Source organism: Dermacentor albipictus, chromosome 1, assembly GCF_038994185.2.
Source record: "Dermacentor albipictus isolate Rhodes 1998 colony chromosome 1, USDA_Dalb.pri_finalv2, whole genome shotgun sequence".
NCBI classification, from domain to species: domain Eukaryota; kingdom Metazoa; phylum Arthropoda; class Arachnida; order Ixodida; family Ixodidae; genus Dermacentor; species Dermacentor albipictus.
In genome coordinates, this window is record NC_091821.1 from 8,014,177 (window position 1) to 8,041,469 (window position 27,293).

At 48.4% G+C, this 27,293-nt stretch overlaps 1 protein-coding gene across 4 annotated transcripts in view; it reads right to left on the minus strand.

Annotated features, from left to right (window-relative positions):
* The window catches only part of LOC135897339 (uncharacterized), a 137,431-nt gene that overhangs the window by 102,301 nt on the left and 7,837 nt on the right, over positions 1 to 27,293 (minus strand). Inside the window, exon 2 of one of the 4 annotated variants that reach the window (XM_065425956.2) lies at positions 12,661 to 12,768. The exons of the other annotated variants lie outside the window; for them this stretch is intronic. The gene's annotated coding sequence lies outside the window, so the exon portion shown is untranslated. The remainder of the gene's footprint in view (positions 1 to 12,660; positions 12,769 to 27,293) is intronic. 4 annotated transcript variants of the gene reach the window in all.

Below are 27,293 nucleotides of genomic sequence, written 5' to 3' on the forward strand. Positions count from 1 at the left end.
TCCTCAACCTTGGCACGATACTAACAGTACCTTTGAAGGTGTACCTTTTTTAATATGTGATGTCTTGTGTTACAGCGCAAATAGTATGTTAGAAAGCGGAGTGTACCGAGATCAGCTAAAGATAGCACGCGTATGTCCAGTTTATAAAAGTGGGGAAAAGAATTACTTATATAATTATAGGCCGACTTCTGTTCTACCCGTTTTATCACAAGTCTTTGAAGGTGTCATTAATACTCGCCTCGTAAATGTTTTCCTAAAGTGCAATGTTATTACTTCTTCGCAGTATGGATTCCTGATAAACAAATCAACAGGGCAGGCATTGTTAGCACTAAAAGACAAATTATTAGGAACATCGAAATGAAACACTTCACTCTTGGCTTTTTCCTAGATTTCCGAAAGTCATTCGATTGCGGTCATCAAAACACCCCGATACGCATGCTTAACAGTTATGGCAGACGTGGTATTGCATCTGACTTGCTAATGAGCTATTTAAATAACAGATTGCAGTATGTTCAGGTTAATGGCGTACCCTCAGAGAAATTGGCACTTCAGCATGGTGTTCCTCAAGGATCAATATTAGGACCGTTATTATTTTAGTATACGTAAATGATATCGCCAACATATCCGAATCGCCTAAGCTGGCCATGTACGCTCACGATACGAATATATTTTTTTCATCCCTCTCCTTCGATCTCCCAAATTGAGTCTACGGTAAGTACATATTTAAGAAACCTACATAACTGGTTATTGTCCAATAGGCTAAGCCTCAATTTATCAAAGACAAACTTCATTATTTTTTATCCTATTACTGCAGCAGAAAGTATCACTCTGAAACTTGTCTACGAGCATACTGAATTAAAGCCAGTTTCCAACCAGGAATTTCGTGGTATTTGTTTCAATGAGAAACTTTCTAGGAATTTTCACGCCACCATAAATTAATGTCTGATCGATGTAGAACAGTCGGTTGTTTGTATGAGATGCCTCATTTGTTGAACCTCTGCATAAATACATCCATGTATTACGCACTCCAGTAATCAAGGTTATCATACTGTATTCTTGTTCGGGGAACTACGACGTCCAGCAATTACTTTAAACTAATTTCAATTCAGAAACGCGCTTTGCATGCTATTGATGGGTTTCATGGCAGACCTCCAGATTTACCAACGTCACCGCTATTTCAGAAACATGTCATCCTTAAAATAAAAGAAGTATATAATTTCTGTGTACTTATTAAGTACATCCATCGTGATAAATTGTCCTTTTCTTTTCCAGATAATTCCAGCAGCCGATATGATTTCTTGACGAAACGTAAACTTGTTCCAATAGCACGCACCAATTACGGCAAGCAAACACTAAGCTGCCAAATTCTCACAGTGACAAATAAAATTTCCTTTGAAACTGAATATTACTTTCCACAAAATGTTTGAAATCTACAATTAAAAACACCTATTGCAACAAACCGAGTGAGATGTTACAGACTTTGTATTTATTTGTATTTATTTTACTACCTTTGAAATGTTTTTCTTTTACACACATGTTGCAAGCTTTCGTGATATTGTTTCTGTGTTTTAGGAGTGACATTTTTGTTTGTAAAAAAAGTTATGTATCTTTACACCACTCATACGATAAGTTTTGTATGCGATTTAGTTGTTATTTTCTTGTATAAATTTCATGCATGTTAACTTACTGCGTCATGCTTTTTTACAACACATGAAAAATTCATTGTGAATTTGTTATAAAATGCTCGTGCACAATGCCAGCAGTTCTGCGGGTGACCAGGACCTTGTCAGGCTCTTGCCTTTTTTCTTGGCGCCGTCTTTTCGTTCAAAACAAATAAACTCACTTTCACTTTCAAAGCCGGCAATATCATTACTAATATGGATGAAATAGTTCAAGTGGCTGAGGAGTTCTATAGAGATTTATACAGTACCAGTGGCACCCACGAAGATAATGGAAGAGAAAATAGTCTAGAGGAATTCGAAATCCCACAGGTAACGCCGGAAGAAGTAAAGAAAGCCTTGGGAGATATGCAAAGGGGGAAGGCAGCTGGGGAGGATCAGGTAACAGCAGATTTGTTGAAGGATGGTGGGCAGATTCTTCTAGAGAAACTGGCCACCCTGTATACGCAATGCCTCATGACCTCGAGAGTACCGGAATCTTGGAAGAACGCTAACATAATCCTGATCCATAAGAAAGGGGACGACAAAGACTTGAAAAATTATAGACCGATCAGCTTACTGTCAGTTGCCTACAAACTATTTACTAAGGTAATCAATCACAAATAGAATCAGGAACACCTTAGACTTCTGTCAAGCAAAAGACCAGGCAGGATTCCGTAAAGGCTACTCAACCATAGACCATATTCACACTATCAATCAGGTGATAGAGAAATGTGCGGAATATAACCAACCCTTATATATAGCTTTCATTGATTACGAGAAAGCGTTTGATTCTGTCGAAACCTCAGCAGTCATGGAGGCATTGCGGAATCAGGGTGTAGACGAGCCGTATGTAAAAATACTGAAAGATATCTATAGCGGCTCCACAGCCACCGTAGTCCTCCATAAGGAAAGCAACAAAATCCCAATAAAGAAAGGCGTCAGGCAGGGAGATACGATCTCTCCAATGCTATTCACAGCCTGTTTACAGGAGGTATTCAGAGACCTGGATTGGGAAGAATTGGGGATAAAAGTGAATGGAGAATACCTTAGTAACTTGAGATTCGCTGATGATATTGCCTTGCTTAGTAACTCAGGGGACCAACTGCAATGCATGCTCACTGACCTGGAAAGGCAAAGCAGAAGAGTGGGTCTAAAAATTAATCTGCAGAAAACTAAAGTAATGCTTAACAGTCTCGGAAGAGAACAGCAATTTACAATAGGCAGCGAGGCACTGGAAGTCGTAAGGGAATACATCTACTTAGGGCAGGTAGTGACTGCGGATCCGGATCATGAGACGGAAATAATCAGAAGAATAAGAATGGGCTGGGGTGCGTTTGGCAGGCATTCTCAGATCATGAACAGCAGGTTGCCATTATCCCTCAAGAGAAAAGTGTATAATAGCTGTGTCTTACCAGTGCTCACCTACGGGACAGAAACCTGGAGGTTTACGAAAAGGGTTCTACTCAAATTGAGGACGACGCAACGAGCTATGGAAAGAAGAATGATAGGTGTAACGTTAAGGGATAAGAAAAGAGCAGATTGGGTGAGGGAACAAACGCGAGTTAATGACATCTTAGTTGAAATCAAGAAGAAGAAATGGGCATGGGCAGGACATTTAATGAGGAGGGAAGATAACCGATGGTCATTAAGGGTTATGGACTGGATTCCAAGGGAAGGGAAGCGCAGCAGGGGGCGGCAGAAAGTTAGGTGGGCGGATGAGATTAAGAAGTTTGCAGGGACGGCATATGGCCACAATTAGTACATGACCGGGGTTGTTGGAGAAATATGGGAGAGGCCTTTGCCCTGCAGTGGGCGTAACCAGGCTGATGATGATGATCCGATCGCGCCGATCCAGGATGCCGTGTTTTTGACCCCTTCTCTCAAATCCTCTCCTCTTGCCCTCCCTCGCAGCTCCCTCACCTTCGACTGTGCCTGCGCGCGCTCGCCTGCTTGGCTCCAGCTTAGCCCGCTGCATGCTTGAAGTTTCATGTTTCTTGAGAACATGAGAAAGCCTCATGTTTCTTTAACTGCTGTCATCGAGAAGCGTGATTTGCTGTGCCTGGCCTTGACCGGCGTGGGCATGCTGGTCAGTTTCGTCGTCCTCTATAGCTATGTGTTAAGGCTCCGCGATTTTTCACCCGTTTCACGACTCTAGCCGTTCGTGCATCATGCAGTCCTGCACGAATACCTCAAAAACAAGCCTGCATGCGAGGTTCTTGCGGGTGCCTAAAGACTACAGGTGAGCGCGCAGGGCCAGGGGCATCAGAAGACGCATGTACACGAACACGGACCTGTGCATGTGTGTGCTGCATGAGTCTCCGGACGTCGTTGCGCCTTGATTATGCTACACTTCTCTCTTACCAGTAAAAAAAGCTGACAAATAGATATTCCTCCTCATTGTCACCTGCGCTTATGACTCGTGTTATTTCTGTGCCAAGAGCCATTCTGCAACTTCACTAAATCGATCCAATTTTGCATACCGCTCTCATTGCTTTTGCTGTGGTGTCACTGGTCTACGAACGTACAAACGACTGAAAAATTACTTTTCGTTTTTATGTAAGTTCTCGGCAATTACCGATGGGAAAACCTCGCGAACAACCTTCATGTGTAGGCATGATAAGTTATTTTTTCTTGAAAGCATGAGCATTGCAAGTGTCCTATATGCAGATTTTTGCAGTTCGTGTTTATTACACAAAGGAGCGCTCAGCAGGTATGACGTAGTGACAGAATAAACGAGTTTTGCGCCAAAACCACATACAAGGGAGAAGAGACAACCCGGGCTCTTTCTTGTGTGTGCGGTTTTGGCGCAAACCTCGTTCATCGGCGTATAGGGGCCCAAACCCAAACACGGTCGCCGAGTTGGTATTCCACGTAGCGTCGTCGAAGATTCTAGCGCCAGCTGTCAGTCCTCTGCTGGTTCTTGGTGCACAGGCGGGCGGGCTGTCGGGCTTCTTCGGCGCGCAGGAGATGGGCTATGACGTCTACACTTTCATCGTCGGTGACGTGCGGCAACGTGGTGTTGAGAGTCGTCGTAGGGTTCCTACCTTAAACAAGCTTGAGCGGCGTGATCTTTGTTGTTTCTTGCACCGCAGTTTTGTTCATGCGCACCATAGGACCATTCATCTACGGGTGATAGGCAGTTGACCTCCTGCGGTTTGGCTGGCTGTATTGCAGAATGGCTTGGGTGAGCTATGCTGTAAAGGCCGTTCCTCTATCGGTGATGAGGACTTCTGGGGCACCATGTCGCAGCAGGATGTTGTCGACGAAGAAATTTTCCACTTCGGCTGCGCTACCTTTCGGCAGAACTTTAGTTTCAGCGAAGCGGGTGAGGTAGTCTGTCGACACCACGATCCCTTTCCTTCCGAATGTAAACGTCCGAAAAGGTCCCAACAAATCCATCCTAATCTCCTGAAATGGTCGGCAAGGAGGCTCGATCGGCTGTAGCAGTCGCGCTGGCCTTGTCGGTAGTGTCTTGCGTCGCTCAGTCTTTTTTACGGGTAGGTTATTTTGAAACGAAAACGAAGACAATCCTTGCCTAAATGCCCGAGGGACAACGTCAGTGTTCTCTTCAACAACGGCGGATTTCCCTTCCAAATACTCGACGAGGCCTTTTCGCTCAGGGTCTGCTCGTTGCTTTTCAGTGAAGTCTTCCATGCTTATTATTTCAATGAAGGCGTCGTCATCCTCGTCGCCTTACGTCGGCGGGTCAATGGGTTCGCGTGATTGGCAGTCGGCATCCTAGTGCTTCCGTCTGAACTTGTAGGTTACAGTGATGTCATATTCTTGCAGTTCTAGGCTTCACTGCGCCAGGCATCCTGAAGGGTCCTCTAAATTCGCTAGCTAACACAACGCGTGATCATCACTGACGACTTTGAATAGCCTGCCATATAGGCATGCAAGGGCGGAAGTTTGCTGTAGCCAAAATGATATGGCGATGCATCACTTTCCGGTAGGAGAATAATTGCCTTCCGCTCTTCAAAGCGACCGCCTAGCGTAAGCTATCACCCATTCCCCTGGACTAAGACGGCACGGAGGCCTAAGCTTCTGGCGTCAGTGTGTATTTCGCTCTCGGCGTCCTCGTCGAAGTGCGCACGTGCCGGTGGCGACTGCATGCGTCGTTTGAGTTCTTCAAATGCGTCGGCCTGCAGCGTTTCCCACTTCAACTCCACATCAAATATTTTAGATGTGTCAGCGGCACAGCGACGCGTGAAAAGTCCTTGACAAAGCGCCAGTAGTAGGCACACATGCCAAAAAATCTACGCACTGCCTGCTCGTCGATGGGCTGCTGGATCTTTGCGATGACAGCTGTCTTCTGCGGGTCGGGGCGGACTCCAAACTTGCTGATGACGCTGCCCAGGAACAAAAGCTCATCGTAAGTGAACCGGAACTTTTCTCGCTTCAGAGTGCCCCTGATAACGGGATGAGCTGTAGTACTGTCGCAAGCCCCCTAAAGTGATCGTCGAAATTCCCGACGAAGTAGACGACATCATCAGTGTACACAGGACACGTATGCCACTCGAACCCTGCTAACACCGTGACCATCGCGCGTTGAAACGTTGCACGCGCCGAGCACAGACCGAAGGGCAAGACCTTGAACTCATAGAGGCCGTCTGGCGTGATGAAGGTGGTTTTTTTTGCGATCCCTGTCGTCGACTTGTATTTTGCCAGTAGCCAGTCTTGAGATCAATCAACGAGAAGTATTTTGCGATGCAAAGCCCATCCAATGCGTAGTCTATCCCTGGGAGGGGGTATACGCGTCCGTCTTCGCGATCTTGTTCAGTCGACGATAATCGACGGAGAAACGTAGAGTTCTGTGATTTTTCTTCACTAAGACCACAGGAGATGCCCACGGGCTCTTCGATGGCTGAATGATGTCGTCTCGCAGCATGTCGTCGGCTTGTTGCCTTATAGCTTCACGTTTTCGTGTTGAAACTGGGTAAGGGCTCTGGCGGAGTGGTCGAGCACCCTCTTCGGTTATTATGCGATGCTTTGCAACTGGTGTTTGTCGAATCCTAGATGACGTCGAAAAGCTGTATTTGTATCGTCGGAGAAAGCTTCTGAGCTTTTGATGCTTACTAATAGGGACACTCAGATTTATTTCGAAGTCTGGTTCGGGAACTATGGTCGTGGGGGTAAATGTGGCAGAATCCGAGAGGACAGACACATTGCTAGTTTCCACAATTTCCTTGATGCATTCGATCGTCGTGCCCTTGTTTATGTGCTTGTACTCTCGGCTGAAGTTTGTCAGCACCACTTTCGCTTTCCCTGGGTGCAGTCGAGCGATTACTCTTGCGATGCAAATTTTACGGTCGAGCATTTGACGTTGGTCGCCCTTAATGACGCCTTCTAGGTCTGCGACTGTTTCACTGCCGACGGAAATGACAATGCCGGAGCGAGGCGGGAGGGCGACTTGGTCCTCAGCTACTCTCAGGGCACGTTGACTGGAAGACCTCTCCTTCGGTATCGCTTGGTCTGTAGACAGTGTTATCTACTTCGACCTCAGGTCGATGATTGCGCCGTATTGCGAGAATTCCTCCTGGCGAGTGCTGTTGATGGACGACTAGAGTGACAGAGTAGGCCCGGTCATGAGCTGTAATTCTTGCCGGGCAGATTCCCGCACCTATTGAGATCAGCTCTTTCTTTTCACCCTGTTAGGCCTGCACGGACAATGCCGAGGTATAAAAGATGTTTGAATTCCACCTAGCAGACGGTAGCACAGCCTTAGCGCTGATGATGCGTTGACGATGCCGAACGATTTAAAAGCCTAATGATTCATTGCATTATAATTTTCTACTCCACCCTTGTACGGTAGGCGATGACGGTGAGGAGCAAACGCCAACTAGACGGCGAGCAGGCGACGCGGCGCCGGTGAGCACATTCAGATGGACGTTTGCCACTTTTGTCGGCTAAGCAAATCTGAAGGAGCTGCTGAGAAAAAGTGCACTGCAAATCAAACGAAGCCCAAGCGTTCAAGTAAGCGCTCCAAAATTTACAGCGCCGAAACCTTTGTTGTGCATGATGCACCACCGACGCAGCCGTCCGGCTGCGTGTTCGCACCGACGACCTAGCCATAAAGCTGCTTCGGGGCTCAAACGTGGGCGGCGTCTCACTCTAAAAAAAAAAAAAAAAATCCGCTTTCATTCAAGTGTGCTGCGGCGTTCAGCAGAGCCAAGGCTGCAAGGTTTGGTAACGCATAGGTGCTTGCACAAAGTGAATACTATTCGTATATCAGCTAACACACCCCATTTGCGCATTGTTGCGCGACGACGAACGCTGCAGACGCTTACGGCCAGACTACAGGTACGCTTGCTGGCGCGTGAAAGCTCGCGGCCGCGCGCCTTGCGTTTGCAGCACCTCGAAATTAATAGCGGTTAGAACCTACCAGACGCAACCAGCGCGCGTCCACTTGGCTTACGTTAGCGTCTTGGTAGACAGAGTTTCGTAATTTTGTGAGGCAGTCAGAGCACCTATAATTGTCAGGAGAAGAAAGAGATTTAGAATAGAATTTGTCGCCTTACGTACATAAACGGAAGCACCTTTGCGGGGCGTTTTGGTGTGCACCCCTTCAAAACTTTTGCAGTTTAACGTATGGGAAGGCAAACGAAAGGAAAGCGTTATTGAGCGTGATGTTGAAAACTAATTTCGCACAAAGGGAAAATGCAGCAGCCATGGAAGCTTCCACTTCAGATACAGTGACAGAGCTTGATGCAACACGTATGCTATGACAAGCTCCACAAGCGCCGGCACAGAAATCTTGACGTCGTAATTTGCGCAGGGTTCATTCGCAGCTTGTTGCGCTGATCTCCTCGAGGGTTTGCGGTCATAATCACGTTGTGTGATCACAGTTCCAAAAAAAACTTTCTCTCTTATTTTTTCGGGCATCGTGCTATAGACATGAGCGGAATTAGGATATTACTGCACCTTAGGTAAACATTCCTTAGCCATAAACTTGAGTGTAATCGCGCTTGAAGAACTGTTCCGAAAAGTGTCATTCGCCTGCATGTGGTGTGCGTTACTGCTATTTTCGGCGCTAAGAACAATGCTGCTTTAGGCCCCTGTGATTTATCATTCGTATCGTGGGCCCCCCGTGGCACACGATAAGAACCATCTTCAAGTCGGTATCAGCGTGCAAAGTGGCAACTCAAATGAAACGTTTTCAAGTGGATGGGCTTTTACTTTTCATAAGGATGATTTTATTGAAATTTGATTTCCTGCGATGAGGTGACAGCCGTCCTATAATCATTTAAATTTTCGTTATTCTTAAGACCACTTGTTAATACAAGGATGCTGTCTTTTACAAGCTCCTAGATTAGTAAGTAAGTTACGAATAATAAGTTCCTGTGTTAGATGTGTAAACGCACACGCAAAAAAGATGTCCTAATCCATTTCCCAGTATTGACTCAATGAAAATGTAGCATGCCTATACCGTCACAGTGTAGTAATGCGAACAAGACAGTTCCAAACGAGAGAGTCACGAATCTAACTCATTATAGGGCGAGCTTGAGCTGAAACAAAAATAACACTTAAAGCACAAGCATCTCTACGCGCAAAGTAGTGCTTCCTCTGAATCTGATTTACGCACGTATTATGGCATCGGTTCATTCATCAGATCGGCATGTTCGTACATTGCAGCAAAACTCGGGCGCTCATTTGTGATCGAAAATGTACGCCAGTATTCGCTTCACAAACGCAATCTGATAAGATAAGGCTCGCTATTGAATTCGTGACAACATTCTTGATATTCGAAATACATGCAGGGGCGTCTGAAGCTAACCGATGACTTTAGAACAGTGGTTAGACGTTGAAGAAGCTCACCGAAAAAAAATTATAATGAGCGGTTGCTTTAAATACTAGCTGAAACATAGTACTCGTGATAGAAAGGGCCCCAAAGACTGCACAGCGGCGCCGACATACAAAAATTCAAGAGCTAAGCACTTTCCAATTACTGGTATTTATCAAACCAGCATTTCGTGGTTCAATGTAGCCCTGTACACAAGGGGCCAGTTCCACCACGGGCACTGAGTCCGAGCTCATACTTCACGTGGCTGTACGTATGCCAGCATTAATTGCCCCAAAATCAGGCACGTACCCATGATATTTATTTTCGGGAGGGGGGGCCAACGGAAGGTAACTTTTCGATGAAAATGAGGGGTTGAAGCTACCTTTACTAGTACAAGTGTGAATAGTGCCTATCACTTCGCCATAAAGAAGCGTAAACCTGCAAGCGGGAATTGAAATACGTTGTATCTCGCAGTTACGCCTGTGAGATACACCCCTGCTTTACTTGGCAAACAAGGGACAAGATTAAAAAGACTCGCGCATGAAAGAAGCGCAGGAAGAACACTGCCAAGAATTAGTAAAGAAGCGAAAGTGTAAAATGAAGATTTCCAGTAGCGTTTTTTCAATTAGCTTTGAAAGAATTATAGGGAAATATACCTTTGCGAAACAATCACAGTTCTTTTGGATCCCTCGTTTACTGCTTTACCAAGTTAAGCTCCAAAACCAACTCGTGGTGTTATTTGGGAAGTTGCGTAACGATGCGTGGCCGTTAGTCCCGTACAACCACGTAGAGCGCATGCAGGACGCTGCGGTTCCAGACGTACTGCACCCACCGTGGAAGGTTAGAAAAACACCCACATAAGCACAGAAGAGAAGTGACTACGTAAAGCGGCTCGACTGATAACTGTAGAAACGTCATTAAAATGACACGGGAAAATTCTCCACTTCAATCGGCTTTTTCTCTACTTTTTTTAAATTAATATAAGTTGATACATAAATATTTTCACTAAGGGCGGTTAAATTTGTTAATTTTCGCTTTTCTTCTTGTTTGGCTGTTGCCTTGGCCCTCTCCTTTAGTATCACGCCTAATTTTTCAACTCCTTGCGAGTCTTGTTTCCATGTTGCCAATTTTGCACGAAAAGTGCTGTACAATTAGGGAGAAACCAGACAACGTAACGGATGACATTCATGTTGCTTGTGGGGCTTATTGCAAGGTTTCGCAATATCTTATATTCGCTGTTTCGCAATATCTTATATTCCATCTTATCTAACCCATATCGCGGGTATATGGTTCCGAAGATCGGCCAGCATCGCAGCGAGCCGTCACTCAAGAAAATAATCTGGCAAAAGGAAAAGTTGAACGCAACTCGCGTTTTCTCCAGGCGCAACTCGTTCCACGAGCATGGAGACCAGCTGACTACGAACCGAACCCCTTTCCTTGTTCCTGGATCAGTATAAACAAAGAAGGTGGAACTAACGAAGCAACAGCGATGCATGTGATCGTTGAATAGATGGTGACAACTGAACTCATCTCGAGTTGAACGCGCGGGCACCGAATCGATGAGAAAACTGGCCTTCACACCCCAGGAGATGCCGATAACGACCGCCATCCTAAAAGGGTGAAAAAATTGACAACCATTTCAATCCGTGAAGGTGGAACGACAGCGAACGCTGACGACAGTTAAAGCTATCAAACGAAAAGCAAAGTGCTTCACCTCCGCCACTGGTCGGCCCCAAGATAGTGCCATATAGAGCCCACCCGCGGGGGAGGTGAAGCAGGCATTAAGCACTCCCCATACGTGGGCCCATCCCGAATATCCCAAACGGCGCGTTACAGGTTACCGAGCCCACAGGGGTACGTGCCATTAAGCTTCGGCCTTTCTGCACTCTCACCAGGATCAGCCCAAATGATGATTTTTTTTCTTTACGTACGCCAAAACACTACGGAAGGTTAGACATATCCAGCTTTCAACGTAGAAGGTAGCAAAATGCTTGATTTTTCCTTGCTTTAGGAATGTGTGTGAGAATTGATGGTAAGGGCGGGAGCTTGATTTGTCCTTGCTTTAGTAATGTGTGTGAGAAGTGATGGTAAGGGTGGGAGCAGGGTTCCTAAGAAAACTCTGGATAATTGACGTCAGCGCCGCCACAACCAGCCTCTATCGACTCCTTACGCCGAGCGGAACACCTGGGCGCCCAAATCTATACTGTGAGTCGCTTGCTCCACGAATTACCAGAGTCTGAACTTCGCAAGAGGTGCCCGCCCAGCTAAGCCTCACGACAGGTACAGTCTAGCCGAAGACCTCGAGCCAGTTAGGCGCACCAATGGCCAGCAATGATGGCACCAAGATGAATTTCGAGCACGCACAAATCCCACTTCCTGATCAACCTGCCGGCGGGGACTGGCTCACTGTTAGGTACGGTCGGAAGAAAACATCGACTCCCACCAGGCCACCCCTCCAACCCCGACACCTATCCGTTCCCCGACAACCCCGACTCCCACAGCTGCCACGAAACGACCTCAAGGTAATCATCCGTCCCCGAGAGGGACTCAACCTTGCCACTTAGACCACGCCACAGGTTGCTGAAGGCATCAAGCTGGTATGTCAGCACCCCACTACTGAGCACGTACGGACCCTTACTGTAAGGATTGACCCAGTACAAAACATCGCTATTACTAGCACACCAAACGAAGAGCTAGCTATGCGCATCCGTCACATCACTACAATTCGCCTGGGTGGTCGAAAATTTACAGTCACGACATACGTGGCTGCACCAGACAGCTCCCGCAAAGGGGTCATTCACGGCATTCTCGCAGGAACTCCCACAGAAGTCCTTCTTAACGGGCTCTGTGCACCTGACCGAGAAATCTTACATGCCCGTATGCTCGGGCAAACCGCTGCGGCAATGATCACATTCACTGGTAGGGCTGTACCCTACTACGTGCGATACTACAGCGGTGAAGTACGATGCAAACCATACCAACCAACCCCGCATTTCTGCCGCATCTGCCACCAAGTCGGCCACCGAACCGATGTATGCCCAACTCCAGAAGCAAACGTATGCCCCCAGTGTGGTACACGGAACCCCACTCAGGACCACCCCTGTCACCCCCGGTGCGCCTTATGCCAGGGGCCTCATCCTACGGCTTCCAAGGAGTGCCCTGATCGACTGAAGAAGGCATCCTCAGCATCCCAAAGGACCAGCCGCCGGGACTACTCACGGTCGAAGTCTCGGTCACGTACCGACCAGCAACGGAAGCGTTCCCGCTCCAGGTCTCGTTCGTGCTCACGGAACCAACCAGGAGCGACCCGGAACCTCAGCGGACCTGCTGTACCGGGATCAAAAGCGGTGAGCTGGTCAGCACGGCTTTTCCCCTCTCACGCAGTCCACCAAGACAACACCCTCTCATCACGTATACACACGGCACCCACCCAACACCATTCTTCACCCATTCACAATAGTGATGTTCAACTGCAAATTCTACCTGAACTAAAGGCCATCAGAGAAGAAAACAAACGCCTTCACGAAGAAAGCAACAAGCTTCACACGCACACTGCAGAACTATGCGCCACTCGTACTGCCATTCAGCATTCCACACCAATAACCGCACCCTCAATGCCATCATCTTCGGAATATTCTGAACCCATGATTCTCGGGGAATCAGCAAAACCGACAGAAATCGCACAAGTCGAGGAGAAAGTAGATGTACTACAACGGCAGCTTCTAGCAATGCAACAAAGCATCAAGCAACTGGCAAGTGTTATTGAGGAAACACGGCTCGCAAAAGATCAGCGACGCAAGAAAGTGAGAACACTGGTACAACAGGAAGTAGAGCAGGGACACCCTGCCGATCCACCCGTTAGCCAGGACGAATAGCAAAACCAACCACAGAAACGAAAACGCACTCATAATCTGGCAATGGAATTGTCGCAGCTACAAACGCAAACAAGGATCACTGAGACAGTACATAACTAACGCCAAAACGACACCAAGCGTAATGACACTGCAAGAAACAGGCAGACACCCAACTCAAACTGGCTACAACACACATACCATCACGCCTGAAAGCCGCGTGGCCACACTTACAGCTAAAACGCTCACAACAACGCAACACACAATGGACGGCAGTGACGTCGATCATAACCTAATTGAGATCCTGCTGCTCCAACGAGGCCGAAAGAGCCTTTTCATACTGAATATATACAGTCCACCCAAGCAGAAGCAGGCCAAGTTCGACTACTTGATCACAAAAGCGATTGGCATAGCCGAAAATAATAGTCTTCTGATTGTAGGCGACTTCAACGTGGCTCATCAGGCATGGGGCTACACGACAGCCACATCAAAAGGCACTACACTCCAGTACACGATACAGCAGCACCGTCTCACCATCCTCACGGACCACGCATACCCCACACGTCTAGAAAACAGCGTCTCCTGAGATACATGCCCTGACCTCACCCTCACTAAAGGGATACAACAAGCTGCCTGGTACAACACGGAGGAAACTCTGGGCAGTGACCACTGCATACTTGCCACCACGTTGGACGTTACGCATGCACGCCACCCGATAAAAAAGACAACACTCACAGATTGGACAGCTTTTTCGCAAAGAGCGAGCGGATGACTCCTCAACGGGTATTACGGATCTCGAGCAGTGGGTACGAGAGCTCCAACAAGACGTAGCGAGACATTCAAAACAGATCACACTCACTACAGACATACCGGCCGTAGACCCGCACCTTCTTCACCTCTGGGAAGCACGTCGAGGCCTTGTTAGGAGATGGAAGCGTCAAAAACATAATCGTAAATTGAAACAACGTATAGCGAAACTCACGGCAAACGCAGAATTTTATGCTGGGGAGCTCACCCGTCACAACTTGCGACAACTGTGCAACAAGTTGCAGGGCAATCTTAGCACGGCCAAAACATGGTCGCTGCTACGCCATCTTCTTGACCCCACACAAAGCAAGACAATTAGCCAGCAAACAATCCAACGTATCCTCCACAACCATCCAGGTTCTGATGACGAAATCCTGGAGGAGTTGCGGGCGCGGTACATAGGCGATTTCGAACCCGCACAAGGACAACCTCCAAGCTACAGCGGGAGCGACAATTAGGACCTCGACAAGCCGATCACTATCATTGAGGTGCAACACGCACTCCGTGCATTCACACAAAACACCACCCCAGGCAAGGATAAAATAAATAACAAGCTCCTGCGCAATCTGGATGATGGCGCCATTCAATCTCGTAGTGACCTCTTCATTCATCACTGGGAAGCGGGTACGCTACCAGCAGACTGGAAGCACGCGGACATCATACTCATTCTAAAGCCAGGCAAACTCCAGCTTCGAAAATATGAGACCAATCTCACTGACTTCATGCCTAGGCAAGCTTCTGGAATATGCCATTCTGAACCGCCTCAAACCTTACCTAGAATCCAGCGACCTCTTTCACGAAACGATGTTCGGATTCGGGCCCCACCTTTCTACCCACGATATCCTTCTTCAGCTGAAGGAGCAAGTCTTTGAACACATCTCACCGCACAACACCGGAGCGATTCTAGCACTCGATCTCAAAGGCGCTTTTGACAATGTGGCTCACCATACCATCCCTACAAATCTAAGCCTCACGAACTGTGGTCGTAATACCTACAATTATATACGCGCCTTTCTAAGCAACCGCACGGCCACAATAGGCATTGACTCACTCAGAACTCCGACGTTTTCAACCCGCAACAAAGGAATCCCACAAAGTGCTGTTCTATCAACCACCCTCTTCAATATTGCTATGATGAAATTACCTGACAAACTCAACGCAATACCAGGAATCAGGCATGCAATATACGCCGATGACATCACTATCTGGACCACCACTGGTTTCGAAGGAGAGAAACAGTACGCCCTTCACCTAGCGACCGACGTCGTCCAGCAATATGCAAAAACAAGTGGTCTCCGAAGCTATTACTTTTAGTTAGTTAGTTAGTTATTACTAACTTAGTTATTCCTTTTAGTTAGTGCTATTACTTAGTTAGTTTAGTTAGTTAACTATTAGTTGTTCGACAGAAATCACGAAGAAACCTCAATGAACTACCCCACATCACACTCACCCTCGACGACAAAGAAATACCCACAGTAAACCTCGTCCGCATTCTCGGCCTCCACATACAACAGGAAGGCGGCGGCGCATACACCATCCAACGTCTCAGGCAGACTACCTTTCAAATCATGCGAATGGTCAGCCGCATCACCACCAAACAACACGGACTGAAAGAAGACGACATAATACAGCTCGTCCAGGCCCTGATAATCAGCCGCATTGCCTACGCTGCCCCGTACTTGCCCCTGACTCCCAAGGAGATAGATCAATTAGACGTACTTCTTCGGAAAGCCTACAAGCAAGCGCTCGGCCTATAGCACCGGGAACAGCGACACTCAAGCTTGAAGCCCTAGGAGTCCATAATACTATAAGAGAAATTATAGACGCCCACCTCACAAGCCAACGAGAACGCCTAGCCCTAACAACAACAGGAAGAACAGTCCTAGCGCGCCTAGGCTACCCCACACACAGCAAAGGCCACGAACAAGCAATCCACATCTGGCCCCCAACTTCCGGGAGCACATCAAGGTAGCCCCTATCCCCAAAAGCATGCACCCGGAAAATCATGGCGATCGTCGCCAAGCTCGCGCAAAAACTCTACAGGCAAAATATGGCAGTCTCCCCACCACACTATACACAGACGCCGCGCAGTACCCCCCCAAAGCAGCCATGATGGCCAGCGTTGTCGACTATAGCCTACAAGAGGTGGTCTCGATGACGGTCCTCACTGCGAGCGCCCTCGTAGCGGAGGAGGCAGCCATCGCCTTGGCCATCACCTCTAGTCTGACCAACGAGTACGTGACAATTATTACTGACTCCCAGGTAGCTTACTAAAGTTTCTTCTTCTATACTAAAGTTTCTTCTTCTTCCCAGGTAGCTTGCTGTACCTACGCGAGAGGCAGAATATCTTCAATCGCTCACAGACTCCTCAAACAAGCCTCACAATTTCCGGAAGTTGAAATGGTGTGGACTCCAGGACACGAGTCCCTCCGTGGAAATCAGCGTGCGCATGCTGTAGCCCGAGCTCATGCTTCCCGGGCGCCACAAGAGAGGGATACCGCCGTATCAATGGAGCCCGTACCTTTACAATACAACGCCATACTACAACGCCACAGATTGAACAGACGGCAATACCCACCTCCACACAAGACTCTCTCACGTGAAGAGGCCGTAACATGGCGAGAATTGCAAACCAATACATACCCCATTTAAGCAGACTACACGCAATACACCCTACACTATTCTCATACAAATGTCCCCTTTGCAACGACTACGCCACCCCATATCACACCGCATGGGCGTGCCACAACGTGAAGGTGGCCCCGCAAATACCCAACCCCACACCCGAGCAGTGGGAGGCCGTGCTGACTAGTTCGGACCCTCGTAACGAGCAGCAACTGGTGCGGCGGGCCCGGGAGACAGCAAGAGCCGCAGGAGCCCTGGACTAAGGGCGCCTCCCGCACAAGCAGAAAGACACCTGTTTGTCCTTTATTTTTTAATAAATGTTTCTCCTCCTCCTCCTCCTCCTCCTCCTCAGGGTTCCTAATGGATTGTCTTAGCTATGACAGGGTTGACACCAGGCACCATAAGCACCCCGCCAGCGAACGCTTTCTTTCGTCTACAGAAAGTCGGTACTGGCTGTAAGAGACAATATTACACATTACAGAACTGGATGCCTTGGCAAGTGGTGCCTTGCAAAGAAAGGCCAGCGACCACTACCAAGACTTAATCTGGAGTAAGCGACTTGGCGCCAAGTTGCGCCGTGTTGGAAATGCATTTTGCCGGACTAGTCAAGAATAATTAGAAAGAGCACAACTGAACCAAGGCAAACGATAAGGCTACATGTGATCGAAGCGATTCACTATGACGAAACCATCGCTCGGGACTGAGCTAATCGGCGGACTCGTGCGTGCAGCGTGGGAATTGAGATAGCAACTCTTGGACGGAGGCTCCCGCCATGCTCTCACCGAGGCACCAGCTGAGCTCACGGGAGTCGCTAACCGCGAGCAAGTCGTCGAGACCGTAACGTTCACTCCTGGCACGGATAAATGTGCGCTTCGTGAGTACTGCCAAAAGGTGAAGATCAAGAACTTGCGCCAGCTGAGGTTCACTCACTGCCTCGCTCTGCACTCCGACGTTCTTGGATTTGTCGCCAGCTGTGAGAACATCGAGGAGTTGTTCGTTGTAAACTGCATCGTCGAGCATCCGACGCATTTACCACTGCTCTCATAGAGGCTTGCAAAGGTGAAGATGCTACAGTGGTCACTTTACGAAGACCACTGGCACGAGTCGTGGCTGAAGAAAGACGCCGTGGGGGACACCAGCACGTGTTGCCAGCGCAACACTCTCCAGTCCATGTACGTGGAAGTTGCAGCGACGCCTCTTACAGCCTACTTCTTGGAGGGCGTCTTGAATGATTGCCACGGCCTGCAGCGCTTGCATGCTCACGTCATACGAAAGGACGCCGTAGAGGTGCCTATGGGCGACGCCATTAGCAGGATGAAGACACCCAGGCGTGGTCTGCGCACCTTCCAGTACACTGGCGAACGGGTACCTCCGCCCGAATCCGGCTCTTACACGAAGCCTCACCAAGCCTCATACGACTCGAGGTCCTTCCAGAAATGAGCACGTCATTTCAGAGTGTGCGCCGCGCGGTCATGACTGTGGAAGCCGACTCGGAAGCCGCCAGCCGCTTCCTCGGCGCAACGAAGCACCCGGAGCACTGGAAGGACGTCATGTCCCTCTCACTAGCCCTGCTGACGCCGCCGCAACAGGTCCAGCTCGAACGCCTGCAGAGCGGTGCTCGCGAATTCCTCAAACCAATGCGGAAGTTCCTCCGAACGTGCCTCGCCAACTTCTCCGAGCTCAGCCTGAAGAAGTGCCACGTCTGGCTTGTGTGCAACTTCTGGCCAGTCGTGGGCCCGGCCTTGTCTCAGCTACGTTGCCTGGCTCTTCCAACGTGCGCCGTGAATTGTGAATACTCGCTTTAGTGCCTGGAGCGAAGCTTCCGCTTCCTCGAGGAGCATGACGTCTGCAACGACGAGAGTCTTCCGTGCGCCGCCTGCAAAGTGCCTTTGATGTTCACAGACCGCAACATCAAGTGCCTGCACGGACAGACAAGGCTGCGGCGGTTGAACATCGCTGAGACGGCGTGGATTTTGTGCTTCAACTTCCTATTGGGTGCCGAGTCACCGACCTTCGCTTCAGTCTGAATAGTCTGGTGAGTGACGCCCGTGCTGTCTTCTACTTCGGGCCTTGCCATCTCCTTTGCGCAAATGAACGGCTCTTTACGCGCACCATAGAAACACGCCACGCGATGCTTGGGCCTTGCTTCGCTGCTAGACTCATTGCGGCAAAGACTCTGCGCAGATTGTGCCTGCTGACCGGGGGTCAAGCAACGGACTGCGCGGTTGCGAACTTCATCGCCCGCATGGTGGAAGCATTGCCACTGCTGCGATTGGTTCACGTGCACTACCTGGCTGCCAGCTCTGCGCTGAAAACCATGTCGTGGATCCGGCAGCACCACGCAGTCGTGAACACTCTGCCAAATGGCAAGAGGCTTCGTTGGCAAAGCCAGCTCTGTGGCGACAATCCCTGCGTGGGCCGCTACTGCTGCGCCTTATCATTCATCAATGTGGCAAGGTCGAGGAACCGATAATGAAAAAAAAGAGAAAACCTTATCCGCAGTACACCGCGACGACAACCCGTTCCCCGATCATGGTGTGGATTTGCTTGAGAAATAAATCCCAAATACAGCTACTTTCTTTTTGATTTACCGTTGACGTAGTTCGCGTAGCCATCCCACCTTTGCGTAGGTCGCCAATATAAGCGAACATCCATCGATACTCACTCAACACTGTTGCCAACAGAACTTAGCGAGAAGGAAGGGGGGGAGGGGAGGGGTTATGTGCGTTCATTATTATTGGTACGGAAGGAATAGCAAAAACATTGTGATAGTGCCTAGCGTTGCAAGGTTTAGGCTGTGGCTTAAGTTTTTGTTGGTAGAATATTTCGGACTGATGTTTTAGTGCAAAATGTATATATTGAGAGAAAGGCGCTCACAACACAAGCGCTTTTCTTGTGTTCGCCTTTAAAGCCCCGATATATTTTGCAGTAAAACGCCAGTTTGTTGCATAACAGTTTTACACGGTCACTCTTGCATGAATTAAAAGAAATGCTGAGAAATGTCTGTCCTGAATTGCTGCCGTGGTTCAAAACGATGAGAAATTCGGAGTGAGAGGAAGGCTGCAGCCACGCCAGGAGCGTGAGGCGTCAAATATATTTTAACCGTGGAGCTATCGCTTTACTTATGCAAATGTCTCCAATGGTTTGCGCATAATTTTTACTGTGGTCTGCAAAATTCGGTGGGCTGCAAGGCTATTTTCATTAGAAAAACCTCGTCCAGAGAATCACTCCCGCCTTTATTACAAGAACAAGACGTCCACGTATTCGAACCCGCTTGTGCAGTAATAGCAGTGATAGTGGTAAGGATTTAGGGGTGAGCGGAACACGTTGCTTTCTGCCACCCTTCGCGGGAGCCGGGAGTTAGAGAAGAGAAAAAGAGATAACCTCGGTTAGTACCCCACAGGAAAGGGTTTGGACACCGTCCCATGTGTTCTCACGAAAGCATCGCCCACGTATACGACCAATCTGCTGAAAAAAAAAAAAGAGCGGATACATACATTTTGCTCACCATTCACGCTTTCCTGGAAGCGCACCCTACTTCGCGTGCTTCAATTCTCTTGAAACCGCAATGTTTCGGTAGAAAGCCACTTTGCAGGACAGTCAAACAGCAGTTCATTGTGTCTCGGGGATAGGAGTAAGGGTGGGGGAGGACGGGGGGTGCGGACATGGTTCGTGCACAGTGCAGGAAGAGCGTAGGCAACACCATGTTTTTTTTCTGTCGTTAGATTAGGATATTTAATGTGCTTGTTTTTTTTACGTAAATTGGCAGGGTGCGCTCCTATAGTGCTGGAAAAACATATACGAAGCTGTAAACGTGAGGGTTGAGCGACTAGCGTGTGAAAATAGCGTTCAAAGAAGAAATGCAGAGATTTAGTTTTAGTTTAGCATACGCAACTATAGCGTACGCTATACGCTATAAAATAGCGTACGCTAAGCGGCGCACGTTTTCTACAATTTTAGTTGGCCGACGATATCTTCGGATCTCTGAGGCCATATTCCGTCGTTGCGGCTATTTCGCGCCTGTAGCAATAGGTGGCGCTGACATCTTGAACGTTTCTTTCGTTAGGCTTCGACTCGTTCGAAACGAGAAGCGATCTCAAAAACACCACGAAGTTATCCATAATACTCTGTCGTCGAAGCGGCCTGAGACTAAGCGAAAGCCGTTTACACAGTCATTTGCTACGAACGAAGTGCATTTTACAAAAGCAACGCCAAATTCAATTCGAAGCGGGCAGCCGGGATCGCCACCATGTTTCCCGCAAACTCCGCAAACCCCGCAAAAACGCTAACGCTAACTCGTTTGCGTTGCGAACGCCCGCTATACCCGCTATTTCGTTTAGCGTTCAGCGCATGCGCAGTGACGACCCGCTATTTTTTAGCGTACGCAATGGAATAGCGTACGCTATACTAAAACTGTCTAATACGATTTTCTACGTCGTGTTTTCTTTTTCATATCCCCCTCACTAATGTTGCAAAATATTGCAGCACCTGCGTAGCCTTAACGTATTTATCAAAGAACAATGGACACTTGAAAATATAAATTTAATTTGTTGGACTAATTGTGCCAATAAACTACGGCAGAATTAAAAAACCAAAAATAAATTCAGGGGTTTGGGCGACTCTGCATTAATTTCGACCACCAGGAGTTCTTTTTGGGTCCCCTTATGCATGGCAAACGGGCGTTTTTGCATTTCTCCCGCACCGAAATGCGGCCGCCGCGGCCGGGATTCGACCCCGCGACCTCATGCTTAGCAGCGCAACCCCACTAATAAACCACGGCACGTACGGCGGAATATTTAATTCGCTGGAAGAAGCACTGAAGAAAAATAATTGAAACTACTAGCGAGTTGGAATTATGCCATAACACTTCTAGAAACAAATTTGCGATTGAATGCTCCTGAAATCCTTTGCTACCACTTTATTTCTATATTCCAAAAATTTGTTTAAGATTCATTTCATTTTTTTGTTTTTGTGTTAAAGTTATCACGCACAGGCAGTTCAAAGTGACACATCAGTGATCCCTGCCGAAAATTTACATATTTTTGCGCAGTAACAAAATACTGTATACGATTAGACTCTGCCCTCGGACGTCTAGGGAACTTTTTTCAGCGGGGCTCACACCATTCAAATAGTTTCCGATCTCTTCAACGCCATTGCGATGCTGCAAATTAATTCCTAACTCTTCACGTCATTTTGATTCGACTGTGTGATCTCTAGCCACTCTTCAAATGTGTCCTTTGCCGGCACGTCCGACCGCGCTATTGCGCTTCCCCTTGCTGACAGGCGGGGCCGCTGTCAAAGACACAGCACTACCTCCATTCGAACGTCGGGTCGTCCATCTCTCGCCTGAACCCGATCGCCGCTACGAATCCGTGGTCTTATTAACCCGGGAACAATGCTGGCCACGGCTTTACAGTCCCGGCAGATCGAAGTTAATGCGATTAGCCTTTGAGCAATGTAGCAACACAGCTTATTGCCTAAGGCGCCTATATTTACACTCTGCAGTGGTCCTTCTGAGAAGTCGAGTGATTTGGCTATATGCGGCATACACTGGCTCCGTGATCGGCCCGCTTTGCTATTACCTTCGCTCGCAAAAGTACTTCATGACCATTACGGCAGTGCGACGACAGTATGCCGACGGTGGGTGCAGTGACGTCGACAGAACGGCGAAAGCGGTTATGACGGCAACGCGATGCCATTACTGATACGATGGCGAAGGTACGACATCAGCGTGATGACGACGGCACGACGACAATTGAAGCGTTGATAGTCTCTTCAGCATATGATAAAAAAGATGAAGGCGAAAACCTGCGCGCGCACGAGACATTCATTATATTACTTGAAGTTTTCATTCTGACGCGTTTTTACTTCCTATTACTCGTTTTTACCCACCGAAGATCGTGGGTTCGGGTGCCTTAATAAACTAACCTTATAAAAAGTAATAAAAACAATCTTATAACGGTGCCTTAATTTAGTTCTCCTTAGTTCACACCGAAGGTAGTACGTGGGTTCGACTCTCGACATCTATGACGTCAATTGCAATACAAGTTGGAGATATGGCCGTTCGCCTGTATCTCTATGTTGGGTCGTGGATTAGTGCCTTAACACCAAAGGTCGAGGGTTCGACACAATTTTCGGTGCCATTGAATTTCGGAGCCATAATGCCGGACGGTGAAATTTTCGTCCCATGAGCTATGTAAGGCTGTCGCCTTAATAACGACGATGGCGCGAAGACGGCAGCACGACGACGACTGTACGAAGTAAATGGAAGGACGAAGATTGCATGACGCTAATCAGATGGCGAAGCTGGAATGACGACCTTAGAACGACCACGACGGCATCACGACAAGGGTACGGCAACAAATCCATGGCGATGACGGTATGCAGACGACGCAGTGACGATGATGGCACGATCAACGGCGGCATAATCACGATTTAATGACGACAGCATAATTACGAAGGAAGAAAGTCGACGTAACTGCGAAGAACAACTTAATGACGTTTCCGAAATGATGATGGTACGAGAGCATTACGAAAACATTGTTACAACGCGATGACCACGACCCTATGACAACGATAGAACGACCACAGAGGCATTACGACCTCGAGGACACACGTAGCGGCTCAAGTTGGAAGACAACCTAGGTCACATGACGTAAGATAGATAGATAGATAGATAGATAGATAGATAGATAGATAGATAGATAGATAGATAGATAGATAGATAGATAGATAGATAGATAGATAGATAGATAGATAGATAGAAATAGCCTGAAGTATGGAAATAGTGCTAAAGGAACGGAACAGCGAGGAGTATACGCCATGCGCAGCGCCTCGAGGGGCGCCACTGGGAGCAGCGTAACGGCGGCGTTCGAAGACGCCTGCTTCCAGTGCAGGCATGGCTGAAGTGCGTGCGTGCGACTTGCCGCTTGCGCGCGTCTTACAAATCCTACAAAGTGCAGCTCATGGTCAGCATGCCCCTTTCATTATAACGCCCCGGCCCCTAATGGCTTCATTTGTTTGCCCGAGAACCAACGTTCTCTATGCACGCACCTTCCTGTTTTACATGCCGTGTTTCTTTATAGTAGGCTGAGGGAGCGCCGTCGCGCCTGCGAATGCTTCGTACAGGTGCGGCCACGTGAGATGCGAGCGGCGGTAAAGCTTGCAAATCGGCGCGATGAGCTGGACGAAAATAGCACATGTATAGACTTTAACAATAGTTAAGGGTTTAATGTTTGCATACATTCGTCTTACTGCCTGCACTGTGTGTACTTCACATGTGCCATCGTTAAACAAGCAGTATTTCGATGACTTCGCGGGAGCACGCGAGTGATAGATATCAGAAGACGCAATAGCTGAAAATTCCCCCCCCCCCTCAGTCAAGAGAGCACATTGTTTTTATATTTTATGTTATTTTTTAGCGCCAACACCATTTTTACTAGTACCCAATTTTTTTTTTGTCGAAGGTGAGGGAGCTGTGAGGAAGGGCAAGAGGAGAGGACTTGAGAGAAGGGGTAAAAAACACGGCATCCTGGATCGGCGCGATCGGATCATCATCATCAGCCTGGTTACGCCCACTGCAGGGCAAAGGCCTCTCCCATACTTCTCCAACAACCTCGGTCATGTACAAATTGTGGCCATGCCGTCCCTGCAAACTTCTTAATCTCATCCGCCCACCTAACTTTCTGCCGCCCCCTGCTACGCTTCCCTTCCCTTGGGATCCAGTCCGTAACCCTTAATGACCATCGGTTATCTTCCCTCCTCAATACATGTCCGGCCCATGCCCATTTCTTTTTCTTGATTTCAACTAAGATGTCATTTACCCGCGTTTGTTGCCTCACCCAATCTGCTCTTTTCTTATCCCTTAACGTTACACCCATCATTCTTCTTTCCATAGCTCGTTGCGTCGTCCTCAATTTGAGCAGAACCCTTTTCGTAAGCCTCCAGGTTTCTGCCCCATATGTGAGTACTGGTAACACACAGCTGTTATACACTTTCCTTTTGAGGGATAGTGGCAACCTGCTCTTCATGATTTGAGAATGCCTGCCAAACGCCCCCCAACCCATTCTTATTCTTCTGGTTATTTCAGTCTCATGATCCCGATCCGTAGTCACTACCTGCCCTAAGTAGATGTATTCCCTTACCACTTCCAGTGCCTCGCTACCTATCGTAAACTGCTGTTCTCTTCCGAGACTGTTCAACATTACTTTAGTTTTCTGCAGATTAATTTTCAGACACACCCTTCTGCTTTGCCTCTCCAGGTCAGTGAGCATGCATTGCAATTGGTCTCCTTAGTTACTAAGCAAGGCAATATCATCAGCGAATCGCAAGTTGCTAAGGTATTCTCCATCAACTTTTATCCCCAATTCTTCCCACTCCAGGTCTCTGAATACCTCCTGTAAACACTCTGTGAATAGCATTGGAGAGATCGTATCTCCCTGTCTGACGCCTTTCTTTATTGGGATTTTGTTGCTTTCTTTGTGGAGGACTACGGTGGCTGTGGAGCCGCTATAGATATCTTCCAGTATTTTTACACATGGCTCATCTACACCCTGATTCCGTAATTCCTCCATGACTGCTGAGGTTTCGACTGAATCAAACGCTTTCTCGTAGTCAATGAAAGCTATATATAAGGGTTGGTTATATTCTGCACATTTCTCTATCACTTGATTGATAGTGTGAATATGGTCTATTGTTGAGTAGCCTTTACGGAATCCTGCCTGGTCCTTTGGTTGATAGAAGTCTAAGGTGTTCCTGCTTCTATTTGCGATTACCTTAGTAAATACTTTGTAGGCAACGTTTTTCACCTTTGCGCACACGAGCTCGATAGGATTAAATTCGCAGTGGTATGGTGGCAGCCTGAGTACAATGCATCCAGCCCCTTCCGCTGCATTGTCTACGATGTAGCTCAGAAAGCGTTGCCAACTCAAGCAGCTGCTTTCTAATTATCCTTTCGCTGTAGGCGATTGTTTTGCTTTTGAGCCACTGCTGTATTTTTTCCTTCTTCCAAGCTGTCATCGGCAATTTCTCTTCTCTCCGGGAATGATCAGGTGCATTGTCCAAAACAATGATGCTACCAGCAGGCAACTTCTGCAGAACGTCATTAAACCATCCCTCGAAGCGATTGCCGTCCTTTCATTGTGGTAGTTGCCTGTTTTTTGGCCATGGAATCTATCTAAGCAGCCGTCGATGGAGCCATCCTCACTGCCGATATGCGTCACAATCAGGCGCTGGCCTTTTCCAGAAGGTTGTTTCAGACCCGTCGACAGGCCATTTGCTCGAGCGTACAGGTGTCCGCGCTTCTGCACCACGATGTCTGTCCACATGATCGACCCTGTGTGTCCCGCCGTCACCCATGTCTCGTCCAGGAAAAAGATCTTTCGGCCTTCTGCCTGTAGCACTCCACGTCAAGAAGGTAGCGATTCCACCATTAAGCGATGTCATCCCGGTCGATAAGCAGCGAATAGTGGCTCCTCTTCTCATGCTTGAATCAGATCTCGACAAGCAGGCGACGCACAGTTCACCGCTTCAGTGATGGGAGATCCATTTTTGCGTGTGCCGAAGTAATGTGTGGCCGGCAGGAGGTCTGCACCCCACTTCACGCAGAGCCAGAGACGAGGAGAGCTTTCTTGGCGAAGAATTCTTTATGCAATGTTTACATGTTGTGGTCGTTATCAGGAGAGAGACCAACAGAGCAGCTGCAAGCTGCTTAAATAACACCCCTCAGTCCACAGATTCCCCAGACAGACCCTAAGGGCGAAACAAGGTCGAGAGAGAGAGTCCGGGCTGCCTCCGTGGTCCTAACGCCGCTCTCGGTGGCCGGCGCTTCCTCGAACCGCGCTTCGGCGTCGGGCCGACCTGGCGGTTGGTCAGAATGGTGCGCCGGGGAAGTTTTATAGCCCGCATAGGACAAAGGTAACCAACTGCAAGGCACGGGGTCGAAACACAGCCCTCCTTTGGAAACCGTGCCAAACACAGCGGGTGTTGTTCGTGGTGCGGGCGCCGCCGGACAAAGGAAGGGGGGAGTTGCATTGCTGCCGGCACGGGGAGGGGCCGAATAGCACTCCGTGATCCGGTGGCCGCTTCAGTCGTGGACGCCGCGCAGCCGCGAGGACACCCGAGCCGTGCACGTAGCCATGTGCCTGAAGCAGGCACCATGCGGGGTTGAATGCTGCCTCCACGGTAGACACACCATACCACTGGCCTTCCGTCAGGCAAATCCCAGGGCACAAACATAACACCATATACGCTTCGAGAGCTCGTTAGTGATCTTCACGACCGTCGGTATCTCGTTGCGGCAAAAGAAATCGTGCACACGACCTCGGCGCGCACAACGTGTAATACTTCGTGCTGCGTCTTCATTTCTCCGCATTTTGTGGGTGCTTTCGCGACGGCGTCGACAGTTTGCCACCCGAAATATGCGAAGCTTTGAGCTCCCTCCTCACCTTGAACACTGTGCTTTCGCTGACATCGAGCATCTTGAGTTTGTAATGGTTATGATAAATGCATTGTTTTATATAAGTACTTGTTCAATGTTAACTGATTCATCAGTAGCTCGGAACAGATGTA